The sequence below is a fragment of the Hypanus sabinus genome, chromosome 16 (assembly GCF_030144855.1).
Source record: "Hypanus sabinus isolate sHypSab1 chromosome 16, sHypSab1.hap1, whole genome shotgun sequence".
NCBI lineage: Eukaryota > Metazoa > Chordata > Chondrichthyes > Myliobatiformes > Dasyatidae > Hypanus > Hypanus sabinus.
In genome coordinates this window covers 51,153,637-51,168,180 of record NC_082721.1, presented here as the reverse complement: position 1 = coordinate 51,168,180, position 14,544 = coordinate 51,153,637, and the positions used below count along the sequence as shown (strand labels likewise).

The 14,544-nt window shown below is 46.3% G+C and overlaps 1 protein-coding gene across 8 annotated transcripts in view; it reads left to right on the top strand.

Annotated features, from left to right (window-relative positions):
* Window positions 1-14,544, top strand: part of LOC132406295 (lipoprotein lipase-like) — an 81,160-nt gene that overhangs the window by 46,282 nt on the left and 20,334 nt on the right. The gene's annotated exons all lie outside the window — the stretch shown is intronic.

Below are 14,544 nucleotides of genomic sequence, written 5' to 3'. Positions count from 1 at the left end.
TGATAAGGTGCTGCACGAAAGACTTATCCCAGAGCATTGTGATAAATAGGTGTTTTTCTGGTTGGTAGTCAGTGGTGACCAGGGCACCGCAGAAGTCATTGCTGGTCCCACAATTGTTCATGATATAAATCAAATCAAATAATTGGAAGAGGCGACTGAATATAGCATAGTAAGTTCGCTGATGACACTAACTTTAATGCAGACAGGTGACACTGCGGCTTGAGGCCTAATCCTGGCTACGACTGAGGTCACACAGCTCGCCTGCCATCAGTCCCATTGATAAATCAGAGAACCTGACTAGCAGCATTCCACATTATGAATGTCCAACAGGGTCTTGCAATCACAAGGAAAGTGACTAAGACAATCACTTGCTATTAGACTACACACTGCCTTTGTGCATCAGCTCCGATGCTTTTGGTGGCAGTCTGCAACACGGTCTGTACCAAGTCCAGTTCCTTCAGATTCTCCGCCATTGAGCAACTTGCTGATGGGGCAGACCTACAGAACTTTTAAGTTCTTAATATCCAGCAGGGTCTTGCAGTCGTTAAAAAAAAAAGTTTAAAAAAGATAATAACTCTTTTGTTTGGCCCCACAGAAGCTGCTGCAACCCAGCGCATTGCCATTTTATGGGAAACAATCTGGGGACAGAGCCTCAAGTTTGAGAGGGATAGATTTAGGACAGAGATGAGGAGAAACTGCTTTTCCCGGAGAGTAGTGAGTCTGTGGAATTAAGACACAATTACACTCAGTGGCCAATTTATGTATACCTGGTCCTTAATGGTTAATTAATTAATTAATGGATGAGCTACGTTAATCCTCTAATTAACCAATAATGTGGCAGCAGCTCAATGCATAAATATATGTAGTTGTTCAGCTCAAACATCAGAATGGGGAAGAGATGTGGTCTAAGTGACTTTGACCGTGGAATGATCGTTGGTGACAGATGGAGTGGTTTGAGTATCTCAGAAACTGTTGATCTCCCAAAATTTTCACTCACATCAGTCTCTAGAGTTTACAGAGAATTGTATGAAAAGAAACAAAAAAAAATCCAGAGTAGCAGTGTTGTGGGTGCAAACATCTTGTAAATGGGAGAGGTTGGGGGAGAATGGCTACATTGGTACAAGCTGACAGTCACTCAAGCAGCCACAGTGGTGTGCAGAGGAGCTTCTCTGCATGCACAGCACGTTGAACTTTTCAGTAGATGGGCTGCAGCAGCAGTAGGCCATAAAGATGAATTCAATGACCACCTTGTTAAGTAGACTTCGTTATAATGTTGTCACTAAGTGCAGATTTTTGCATAGTAGAGAAATTAACATGAGGGGGAAAAGCATGTAGGTGAAGCTGAGATCACAACCAGATCAGTCATGATCTTACTGAATTGGGGACCAGGCTAAATAGGCCAGATAACTTACTCCTGATCCAAGTTCTTACCTTCTTTTGTTTAACTTTTTGCCTTACCACAGGAAGTACTGTTAGTATTGCAGTGTGGAAGTATTAAAATAAGCTCAGCTTACTCCTACAGTCCAGACAAACACAATAAGAGCAAACCTTTGAGAAATTCCAAGCTTGAGAAGCATTGAAAAATTCAAAAATTCAATTTCTGACTTAGCTCATCCATCATTTGAGCTGTGTGTCCAGGGGCCAGATAGTGAGAAGGGTCAGGGAGTTCCCCACTCCACTTGGTCTATACATGATCACTGTGGCTCTTTTGAAAATTTAGAAGGTAGATCAGATATCAAAAGCTCATCTTGTCACAGTTTCAGGATCTGTCTGATGTCCCTTGACTGTTACATGGAAAACTACGTGACACTTTCAGAGCTGGTAATCAGCTGGAGTCAAAGCTCTGGGGACCCCAGTAGTTGGTGATGTAGGAATTGGTGAGCAGAAGTGAAATCTCAGTCACTAGGAACTAACGCCACCCTTTGGATAAATGGAACAAGGTGATAGTTTACCTAAGGAAACTTCTGTCAGTAGACTCCATCTTCAAGGTAGACAATTTCCCCTAAGGTGGGAGGGGACAGTTCCTGATGTGGGAGGGGTCAGACATCCTGTGACAAGAAGTTCTGTGAGAGTAGATGTTCTGATACAGCAGGGCTTGGTGGGGGAGATAACCTGGGACAGGAAGGTCCATTGGGGGAGATGACCTGGGACAGGAAGTTTCTTTGGGAGAAATGACCTGGGACAAGATGACCCAGTGGGGGAGACTAGCCAGGAAACCGTGGGGACAAGCCAGGACAGAAGGACCAAGGGGACTACCCAGACAGGAGGTCCAAGTAAGGGAGGCCCTATATCCTGAGAAAGGAGGTCCTGGTGGAGGGTTAGGAGAAGACGTCCCATCCCAAAAGGGCAGGGAGACGTCCTGAGTCAGGAGGATCCATCTGGGGAAATGTTCTGAGACATGGCCTTGGTGGGGGTGTGGGGGTCTCAAGAAAGGATGTCCCAGTAGGGGCAACATCCCAAGACAAGAATTCCTGGTGTGGGGCGAGTGGGAAAAGAAGTATCAGTAGGGGAGGTCCCAAAACAGAAGGTCCTGATGGGGAAATTATCCTGAGAAAGGAGGTAGTGGTGGAGGGGTAGGGGAAGACATCCCAACAAAGAGGTCCTGATAGGGGTGAGGAGATGTCCCAAGACAGGAAGCCCCGATGGGAGTGGGGAGACCTCCTGAGACAGGACGTCCTGGTGGGCTCTGTGGAGTGGGGAGTCATCCTGAGACAGGAAGTACCAGCTGCAGGAAGATGTCCCAAGAAGGAAGTATCAGTGAGGGTTAGATGTCCTGAGACAGGAGGTTTGAATGGGAGATATATCCCAAAACAGGAGTTCCTGGTGGGGTTTGAGAGAAAACATGAGACAGGAGGTCCCATTTGGAGGGGTGAAACAGGAAATCATGTTTCGAGAGACATTCCAGTGTGATAGTCATCCCAAAACAGGTTGTCTCAGTCAGGTAAATGACTGTACATAGGGTCCTGGTTGAGAGGAAATGTAGCAAGAAAGGACATCTCACCCACTGGCTCTTCCTGTCTTGTGATGCCTCCTCTGTCTCAGGAAAGCTTCTCCTCTGGAGACTTCTCCCCTACGATGACATCCTGACTCGAAACACCTAACCCACCTTACACTGGGACTTCCTATCTAAACTAATCACCCCCCCCCCCACAACCTGGACTTCTCCTTCCCAATGGGACCTCCTATCTTGGGATGTCTATTCCACAGGGACCTCCTGACCTCGTGTTTCAGGACATCTCCTCCACTGGGAGCTCATGTTTCATGATGTCTCCCCTACCATGACAGCTTCATGTCCAAAGTAATCTCACTATCCCCCCCCCCCCCCGCCCCACATTAGGTCTTCCTTCCCAATGAGACCTCCTGTCTTGGGACATCTCCTCCTTTGCCGGGTCATCCTGTTTTGAGACATCTTCCCTCCCCTTCACCCCACACCGGAAACTCCTGTCTCAGTATGTCTTCACTTCCAGCTTCCAACAGGAACGTTTTTCTCCAGATGACAGCTTTACAGAGTGGGCGTTAGAGTAGAGGGAGACAGAGTAGGAAGGCTTCGGCTCAATGGGGCTTTGGTAATAACAGGTCGAGGTGAGGTAGGTTACCTGTTTAGAATACAGACAGGAAGTATGTGTGTGAGGCCGGCTTTCTGTGCTCGGTGTCAGATGTGGGAAGTCCTACAGACTCCCAGCCTCCTGGACAGCCACATCTGCAACAGGTGCATCGAGCTGCAGCTCCTTAGGGACTGTGTTAGGGAACTAGAGATGCAGCTCGATGACCTTTTTCTGATCAGGGAGAGTGAGGAGGTGATAAAGAGGAGCTATAGGCAGGTAGTCACACCGGGGTCTCGGGAGACAGATAAGTAGGTAACAGCCAGGAGAGGGAAGGGCAAGAGTCAGATGCTACAGAGAACCCCTGTGCTGTCTCCCTTAACAATAAGTACTCCTGTTTGAGTACTATTGGGAGAGACGGCCTACCTGGGGGAAGCAACAGTGGTTGCGCCTCTGGCACAGAGCCTGGCCCTGTAGCTCAGAAGGGTAGGCAAAGGAAGAGGATGGCAGCAGTCATAGGGGACTCTATAGTTAGGGGCTCAGACAGGCGATTCTGTGGACGCAGGAAAGAAACACGGATGGTGGTTTTCCTCCCAGGTGCCAGGGTCTGGGAAGTTTCTGATCGTGTCCACAATATCTTGGTGAGAAGGAGAATAGCCAGAGGTCGTGGTACATATTGGTACCAACGACATAGGTAGGAAAAGGGAGGAGGTCCTGAAAACAGATTGCAGGGAGTTAGGAAGGAAGTTGAGAAGCAGGACCACAAAGTAATCTCGGGATTACTGCCTGTGCCACGCGAAAGTGAGAATAGGAATAGGATGAGGTGGAGGATAAATGCGTGGCTGAGTGATTGGAGTGGAGAAAGGGATTCAGATTTCTGGATCATTGAGTCCTCCCTGGGGCTGGTGCAATCTGTACAAAAAGGACAGGTTGTACTTGAATCCAAGGGGGACCAATACCCTGGTGGGATTTGCTAAGGCTATTGGGGAGAGTTTAAACTAGAATCACTGGGGGGGGGGGTTGGGAACCGAACTGAAGTGACGGAAAAAAGGGAGGTTAGCTCACGAATAGAGAAAGCTTGGAGACAGTGCAAGATGGAGGATAGGCAGGTGATAGAGAAGGGACGCACTCAGGCAGATGGTTTGATATGTGTCTATTTTAATGCAAGGAGTATTGTTAACAAAGCAGATGAGCTTAGAGTGTGGATCAGTACTTGGAGCTATGATGTTGTGGCCATTACAGAGACTTGGATGGCTCAGGGCAGGAATGGTTACATCAAGTGCCGGATTTTAGATGTTTCAGAAAGGACAGAGAGGGAGGCAAAAGAGGTGGGGGCGTGGGACTGTTAAACAAAGATAGTGTCATGGCTGTAGAAAAGGAGGAAGTCATGGAGGGATTGTCTACGGAGTCTCTGGGTGGAGGTTAGGAACAGGATGGGATCAATAACTCTACTGGGGGGTTTTTTATAGACCTCCCAATAGTAACAGGGTCATCGAGGAGCAGATAGGGAGACAGATTCTGGAAAGGAGTAATAGTAACGGGGTTGTTGTGGTGGGAGATTTTAATTTCCTGAATATTGATTGGCATCTCCCTAGAGCAAGGGGTTTAGATAGGGTGGAGTTTGTTAGGTGTGTTCAGGAAGGTTTCTTGACACAATATGTAGATAAGCCAGTATGTAGATGAGAGGCTGTACTTGATCTGGTATCGGGAAATGAACCTGGTCAGGTGTCAGGTCTCTCAGTGGGAGAGCATTTTGGAGATAGTGATCATAATTGTATCTCCTTTACCATAGCATTGGAGAGAGATAGGAACAGACAAGTTAGGGAAACGTTTAATTGAAATAAAGGGAAATATGAGGCTATCAAGCAGAAGCTTGGAAGCATAAATTGGAAACAGATGTTCTCAGGGAAAAGTACAGAAGAAATGTAACAAATGTTCAGGGGATATTTGTGTGGGGTTCTGCGTAGGTACGTACCAATGAGACAGGGAAGGGATGGTAGGGTACAGGAACCGTGGCGTACAAAGGCTGTTGTAAATCTAGTCAAGATGAAATGAAGAGCTTACGAAAGGTTCAAAAAACTAGGCAATGATAGAGATCTAGAAGATTATAAGGCTTTCAGGAAGGAGCTTAAGAATGAAATTAGTAGAGCCAGAAGGGGCCATGAGACGGCCTTGGCCAACAGGATTAAGGAAAACCCCAAGGCATTCTACAAGTATGTGAAGAGCAAGAGGATAAGACGTGAGAGAATATGACCAAACAAGTGTGACAGTGGAAAAGTGTGTATAGAACCAGAGGAGATGGCAGAGGTAATTAATGAATATTTTGCTTCAGTATTCACTACGGAAAAGAATTTTGGCAATTGTAGGGATGACTTGCAGTGGACTGAAAAGCTTGAGCATGTAGATATTTAGGAAGAGGATGTTCTGGAGCCTTTCGAAAGCATCAAGTTGGATCAGTCACCGGGACCGGATGGGATATACCCCAGGCTACTGTGGGAAGCAAGGGAGGAGATTGATGAGTCGCTGGCGATAACCTTTGCAACATCATTGGGGACGGGAGAGGTTCTGGAGGATTGGAGGGTTGCGGATATTGTTCCCTTATTCAAGAAAGGGAGTAGGGATAGCCCAGGAAATTATAGACCAGTTAGTCGTACTTCAGTGGCTGGTAAGTTGATGAAGAAGATCCTGAGAGGCAGAATTTGGGAACATTTGGAGAGTTATAATATGATTATGAATAGTCAGCATGGCTTTGTCAAGGGCAGGTTGTGCCTTACAGGCCTGATTGAAATTTTTGAGGATGTGACTAAACACATTGATGAAGATAGAGCCGTAGATGTAATGTATATGAATTTTAGCAAGGCATTTGATAAGGTACCCCATGCAAGGCTTATTGAGAAAGTAAGAAGGTATGGGAGATATGGGATCCAAAAGGACATTGCCTTGTGGATCCAGAACTGGCTTGCCCACAGAAAGCAAAGAGTGGTTATATTCTGCATAGAGGCCAATGACCAGTTGTGTGCCTCAGGGATCTGTTCTGGGACCCCTACTCTGTGTGATTTTTATAAGTGGCCTGGATGAAGAAGTGGAGAGATGGGTTAGTAAGTTTGCTGATGACACAAAGGTTGGAGGTGTTGTGGATAGTGTGGAGGGCTGTCAGAGGTTACAACAGGACATTGATATGATGCAAAACTGGGCTGAGAAGTGGCAGATGGAGTTCAACCCAGATAAGTGTGAGATGATTCATTTTGGTAGGTCAAATATGATGGCAGAATATAGTATTAATGGTAAGTCTCTTGCAGTGTGAAGGATCAGAGGGATCTTGGGGTCCGAGTCTATAGGACATTCAAAGCTGCTACGGAGATTGACTCTGTGGTTAAGAAGGCATACGGTGCATTGGGCTTCATCAATAGTGGGATGGATTGTAAGAACCAAGAGGTAATGTTGCAGATATACAGGACCCTGGTCAGACCCCACTTGGAGTACTGTGCTCAGTTCTGGTCACCTCACTACAGGAAGGATGTGGAAGCCATAGAAAGGGTGCAGAGGAGATTTACAAGGATGTTGCCTGGATTGAGGAGCATGCCTTATGAGAATAGGTTGAGTGAACTCGGCCTTTTCTCCTTGGAGCGACAGAGGATGAGAGGTGACCTGATAGAGGTGTACAAGATTATGAGAGGCATTTATTGTGTGGATAGTCAGAGGCTTGTTCACAGGTTTGAAATGGTTAGCATGAGGGGGCATAGTTTTAAGGTGCTTGGAAGTAGGTACAGAGGAGATGTCAGGGGTAAGTTTTTTACGCAGAGTGGTGAGTGCGTGGAATGGGCTGCTGGTGACAGTGGTGGAGGTGGAAACGATAGAGTCTTTTAAGAGACTCCTGGATAGGTACATGGAGCTCAGAAAAATAGAGGGCTATGGGTAACCCTAGGTAGTTCTAAGGTAGGGATGTGTTCGGCACCGCTTTATGGGCCTAAGGATCTGTATTGTGCTGTTGGTTTTCTATGCTTCTATCTTTCTATGTTTCTAAGACTCCCCACCCCCATCAGGACGTCTTGATTTTCTGTTTTGAGATGTCTCCCCCATTGGGACGTCCATTTAAGAGCCTCTTGACTCGATCCATGTCCCCCGCAGGAACCATCTGTCTCGGGCTGTCTCTCACTAAAGGAACTTTTGTCTCAAGACATCTTCCCACAGGATCTCCTGTCCCAGGATATTTCCCCTCATGTGACCAGCTGTCTCGTACGGTCTACCTCTGCCCCATCAGGACATCAAAGCTCAAACACGAGGAAATCTGCAGATGCTGGAAATTCAAACAACACACACAAAATGCTGGTGGAACACAGCAGGCCAGGCAGCATCTATCAGGAGAAGCGCTGTCGACGTTTTGGGCCGAGACCTTTCATCAGGACTAATTGAAAGGAAAGATACTAAGAGTAGTGGGGGGGGAGAGGGATTGCAAAATGATAGGAGAAGACTGGAGGGGGTGGGATGAAGCTAAGAGCTGGAAAGGTGATTGGAGAAAGTGATACAGAGCTGGAGAAGGGAAAGGATCATGGGACGGGAGGCCTCGGGAGAAAGAAAGGGGGAGGGGGGGAAGCACCAGAGGGAGATGGAGAACAGGCAGAGTGATGGGCAGAGAGAGAGAAAAAAACCAAACAACTAAATATATCTGGGATGGGGTAAGAAGGGGAGGAGGGGCATTAACAGAAGTTAGAGAAATCAATGTTCATGCCATCAGGTTGGAGGCTACCCAGCCAGTATATAAGGTGTTGTTCCTCCAACCTGATTGTGGCTTCTTCTTGACAGTAGAGGAGGCCATGGATAGACATATCAGAATGGGAATGGAACATGGAATTAAAATGTGTGGCCACTGGGAGATCCCACTATGAAGCACATCTTTCCCTCCCCCCCCCCCCCTTTCTGCTTTCTGCTCCTTACTCGACTCCCTTGTCCACTCGTTCCCCCCCCATCCCTTCCCACCGATCTCCCTCCTGGCACTTATTCTTGTAAGTGCTACACCTGCCCTTACACTTCCTCCCTCACCACCATTCATGGCCCCAGACAGTCCTTCCAGGTGAGGCGACACTTCACCTGTGAGTCGGCTGGTGTGGTATACTGCGTCCGGTGCTCCCGGTGTGGCCTTTTATGTATTGGTGAGACCCGACGCAGACTGGGAGACCGTTTCGCTGAACACCTAAGCTCTGTTTGCCAGAGAAAGCAGGATTGACGGCGCTTCTCCCTATTGATGCTGCCTGGCCTGCTGTGTTCCACCAGCATTTAGGACATCAAAGCTTCTGTTTTAGGAAGTTGTCCCTGCCTGGACCTTCTTTCACAGACGTCTCCACCCGTTCCGCACTGGGTTCACTTGTCTTGGGATGTTTGTTTTGCGATATCATTTACCCCACTCCCCACCCCACAACTCACTGAGACGTTAGGACCTTGTCTCAGGTCATTTCCCAACAGGTCCTCCTGTCCTAGGATGTCTCCCCTACCATGGTGACCCATCCCAGGACAACTCCCCCGTAATTTCGACTTACCCAGCTGCAAAAGGACCTTCTCTCTCGGGATGTCTCCCCAGCTCCAAGGGAATCAGAGTCCGAATCAGGTTTATTATCACCATTGTGAAATTTGTTAACTTAACAGCAGCAGTTCAATGCAATGCATGAAAATATAGAAAGGAATAAATAAGTAGATCAATTATAGTAAGTATATATGTGTATTGAATAGATTGAAAATAGTGCAAATACAGAAATAATATATATGTAATAACAGTGAGGTAGTGTTCTGGGTTCAGTGTCCATTTAGGAATCATATGGCAGAAGGGAGGAAGCTGTTCCTGAATCATTGAGTGTGTGCCTTCAGGCTTCTGTCTGTACCTCCTTCCTGATATTAACCACATCCCAATGTGGGTAGGATGGGAGACATCTTGAAACAAGATGTCCCAGAAGGGGAAGTGTCTTGACACAGGATGTCCCAGTGTGGGGGAAGCATTCTGAAATAGGAGGTCCCGGCTTAAGGGCAAATTCCTGAGACTGGAGGTCACAGCGTGAAGGAGACTTCATGAGACAAGATGTCCCAGCCTGTGAGATTTCACCAGCCAGGAAATCATGGTGGGAGAGACGTCCCCAGACAGATGCTCCTGCTGGGCTTGGCATATCTGGTGAAGTGTTGAGAAATAAGGTTACAGTGTGGGGAGACATCCTGAGACAGTCCCTGGTGGGACTGACGTCCCCAGCCAGAATGCCTCAGTCAGTGAAATTTCACCAACCAAGAGGTCCCGGAGGGAGAGACATCCCCAGGGAGGAGGGGAGGAGGTCCCAGTGGAGGCAGAGGGGACGTCCTGAGACAAGAGGTCCTGGCACGCGGTCGACATCCCAGGACAGGAGGTCCGGTGTGGGTTGGTGTCCTGAGCAGCTTCCATTAGGTCAATGCCAGCAACAAGGAAGTTGGGCCCATCTCACGTGATGATTTGGAACAGGCATGGGAATGACAGCAAGCAGAATACTATCCTATTCTGTGTAGAAGCCGTGGGCAGTTTCAGACTCAGAATCGGGCTTATTATACAAGGGGTGATTGATAAGTTTGTGGCCTAAGGTTGGGGAGATGTTATTAACTTCAAATTTTCTGCATAATCACTCAAAGAGTTGAACTGCATGTGCATGTAATGAGAGCTGCATAACCTATCTCCTTCTACCTTAGGCCACGAACTTATCAATCAGCCATCTGTGGACACTCTGGAGGTCCAAGATCCATATGCTCCACGAACGCTGGACTAAGTGTGTAAATGTAGGAGGGGACAACATTGAAAAATAATTGTGCTAGGTTTTCTAAAATTGACTCCTTCTACCTTAGGCCGCAAACTTATCAATCACCCCTCGTATGTCATGAAAGTTGTCGGTTTGAGGCAGCATTATAGTGCAAGTCATGAAAAATTACCATAAGTTACAGAAGCAAATAAATAGTGCAAAAAAGAATAGCAAGGTACTATTCATAGACCATTCAGAAATCTAACGTCAGAGGGGAAGAAGCTGTTCCTAAGATTTTGAGTGTGGGTCTTCAGTCTCCAGAACCTCTTCCCTGATGATAGTGCTTAATGAAGGATGCCACCTTCTTCAGGCACTGCTTTTGAAGATGTCCTCAAAGGTGAGGAGGCTTTTGTCCGTGATGGAGTTAGCTGAGTCTACAACCATTTGAGATATTTTACATTGGAGACTCCATGCCAGTAAGTGATGCAACCAGGAAGTGTCTCCATCGCAGCACCTCTAGCTCTGGTTGGAGTCCAGCTGGGGTGTGGAAACAGTAGCTGCATTCTCGAGGCAGAGCTTGCATAACACGTTTAGGGTAGTGGTCACACCATAGATGAAAGCCACAGGAGCCACAGGAGTGGGGAGATGGTGAACAAGTGTCCCAAGCTGATACTTACAACCTAGGGATGACACAGGGGAACCTTTGCTGGGATCAACTAAATCCTCGGGATCCTGGAGAGGTCCCAGAGGGTGGAAAACCATAAATTTAATATTGCTATTGAAGAAGGGCGAGTGAATGTAGGACACTGAATGGTAGTTATCCCAAAATTTATAAATGTTCTGGAATTCACAGCAGAATATTCTGCAAATAATGAAGCAGAATCAGTTGGTACGAGTAAAAGCTTCCAATGGAAGGACAGAGCTCATGGGGTTACTGTAAATTATTGGCACTCACAAGGGAGGGGATATCTAATAGAGTAAATGGGTCATTCGCAGATTGGCATAGCAATTAGTGGGGCTGGCATAGGGACCTGTGCTGGAGCCCCAATTATTGATAACAGGAAGGAACTGGGTCATTAACACAAGAGATTCTGCAGATAGCAATCTTGAGCAACTTCACACAAAATATTGAGGAACTTAACAGGTCAGGCAACATCTATAGTGTCAATGTTTTGGGCTCAAATCCTTGAAGACTGAAAAAGAAGGGGGTAGAAGCCAGAATGAGGAGGTGGAGAGAGGGGAAGGAACACAAATTGTCTGGTCTCAGAGGAAGGAACACAAATTATGAGGCCAGGTGAGGGGAAAAAGCATGTGGGTGAGGTAGAGGGATGAGGTAAGAAGGAACCAGGTTGATTGGATCTGTTAGTGATACAATAATTCCATGGATTAGCAAGTTATGAAGTGGACAAAAAAGTAGTGAGGTAGTGTTAATTGGTTCAATGTCCATTCAGAAATTTTATGGCAGAGAAGAGGCTATTCCTTAATCCAAAGGACCATAAGAACATAAGATATAAATATAGACCATATATAATGGGCCTATAATTTTCTTAAATCTGCCTCTCTCCCTTCTTGAAGAGTGAAGTGACATTTGGAAATTTTCCAGTATTCCAAAACCATTCCAGAATCTAGTGATTCTTGAAAGATCATGACTAATGCTTTCACAATCTCTTCAAGTCAAGTCAAGTTAAATGAAGTCAACTTTTACTGTCATTTCGACCGTAACTGCTGGTACAGTGCATAGTTAAAATGAGACAACGTTTTTCAGGACCATGGTGTTACATGACACAGTACAAAAAACTAGACCAAACTACATAATTAAAAAAACACAACACAGAGAAAGCTACACTAGGCTACAGACCTACACTGGACTGCATAAAGTGCACAAAAACAGTGCAGGCATTACAATGCCCAGGCTTTGGATATTGAGGAGTCTGATAGCTTGGGGGAAGAAACTGTTACATAGTCTGGTCGTGAGAGCCTGAATGCTTCGGAGCCTTTTCCCAGATGGCAGGAGGGAGAAGAGATTGTATGAGGGGTGCATGGGGTCCTTCATAATGCTGTTTCCTTTGCGGATGCAGCGTGTAGTGTAAATGTCCGTGATGGCAGGAAGAGAGACCCCGATGATCTTCTCAGCTGACCTCATTATCCGCTGCAGGGTCTTGCTATCCGAGATGGTGCAATTTTGGAACCAGGCAGTGATGCAGTTGCTCAGGATGCTCTCAATACAAGCCGTGTAGCATGTGATGAGGATGGGGGGTGGGAGATGGACTTTCCTCAGCCTTTGCAAAAAGTAGAGATGCTGCTGGGCTTTCTTTGCTATGGAGCTGATGTTGAGGGACCATGTGAGATTCTCCGTCAGGTGAACACCAAGAAATTTGGTGCTCTTTATGATCTCTACCGAGGAGCTGTCGATGTTCAGTGGGGAATGGTCGCTCCGTGCCCTCCTGAAGTCAACAATCATCTCTTTTGTTTTGTTCACATTAAGAGACAGGTTGTTGGCTCTGCACCAGTCCGTTAGCTACTGCACCTCCTCTCTGTAAGCTGACTCATCGTTCTTGCTGATGAGACCCACCACGGTCGTGTCATCAGCGAACTTGATGATGTGGTTTGAGCTGTGTGTTGTAGCACAGTCATGGGCCAGCAAAGTGAACAGAGTGATGGTGTTAAAGATGCTGCTCCTAATCCGGACTGACTGAGGTCTCCCAGTCAGGAAGTCTAGGATCCAGTTGCAGAGGGAGGTGTTCAGGCCCAGTAGGCTCAGCTTTCCAATCAGTTTCTGAGGGATGATTGTGTTGAATGTTGAACTGAAGTCTATGAACAGCATCCGAACGTATGTGTCGTTTTTGTCCAGGTGGGTTAGGGCCAGGTGGAGGGTGGTGGCAATGGCGTCATCTGTTGAGCGGTTGGGACGGTACGCAAACTGCAGGGGGTCCAGTGAGGGGGGCAGCAGGGTCTTGATATGCCTCATGACAAGCCTCTCGAAACACTTCATGATGATGGATGTAAGTGCAATGGGACAGTAGTCATTTAGGCAGGACACTGAAGACTTCTTCGGCACGGGAACGATGATGGCGGCCTTGAAGCACGTTAAGCCCTCTCTTTCAGAACTCTGGTGTATACATCCCAAGACTCTTCTCTTTAGAAATGGTAACTTCACATACTTCATGTTCCCTGACAACTGGAGCTTCCACCATAGTGTTACTGTCTTCCACAGTGAAGACTGATGCAAAATACTTATTCAGTTCATTCGCCATTTTGTTGTTCGCCCATTACTACCTGGCCACCATCGTTTTCTAGTGGTCTAATATCCACTCTCACCTTTCTTTTACACTTTTGTTGTATCTGATACACGTTGGTTTCCCCTTTAATATTATTGCCTAGCTCACTTTTGTATTCCGTCTTTACCTTTTAGTTGCCTTCTGTTGGTTTTAGAAAGTCTCCCAATCCTCTAACTTCCCATTAAATTTTGCTCTATTATATGTCCTCTCTTTGGCTTTTATGCTGGCTCTGACTTCTCTTGTTAGCCATAGTTGTGTAAACTTTCCTCTTTGGGATGTATATATCCTATGCCTTCTGAATTGCTTCCAGAAGCTCCAGCTTTTGCTGCTCTACCATCATCCCTGCCAGTGTACTTTTCCAATCAATTCTGGCCAACTCCTCTATCATGCTTTTGTAATTCCCTCAAATCCACTGTAATACTGATACTTCTAACTTTAGCTTTTCCTCAATTTCGGGGTGAATTTGATCATAATGTGATCACTTCCTCCTAAGGGTTCTTTTACCTTAAGCTCTCTAATCATTGCACAACATCCAATCCAGAATAGCAGATCCCTGAGTGGGCTCAACCACTAGCTGCTCTAAAAAGCCAACTCATAGGCACTCTAGAACTTCCCCTCCTGGAATCCAGCACCAGTCTGATTTTCCCAATCAACCAGCATATTGAAATCCCCCATGACTATTGTAACATTTCCCTTTTGGCATGTATTTTCTATCTCCCATTGTAATTTGTAGACCACATCATTACTACTATTTTGGGGTCTGTATACATCTTCCATCAGGGTATTTTTATCCTTGCATTTACTTAGCTATTTACCACAAAGATTCAACACCTTCTGACCCTATGTCACCTCTTTCTAATTATTTGATTTCATTTTTTACCAACAGAGCACAGCTGCCCACTTTGCCTTCCTACTTGTCCTGTCGATAAATATGTATCCTTGGACATTAAGCTCTGAACTATAATCTTTTTTTAGCCATGA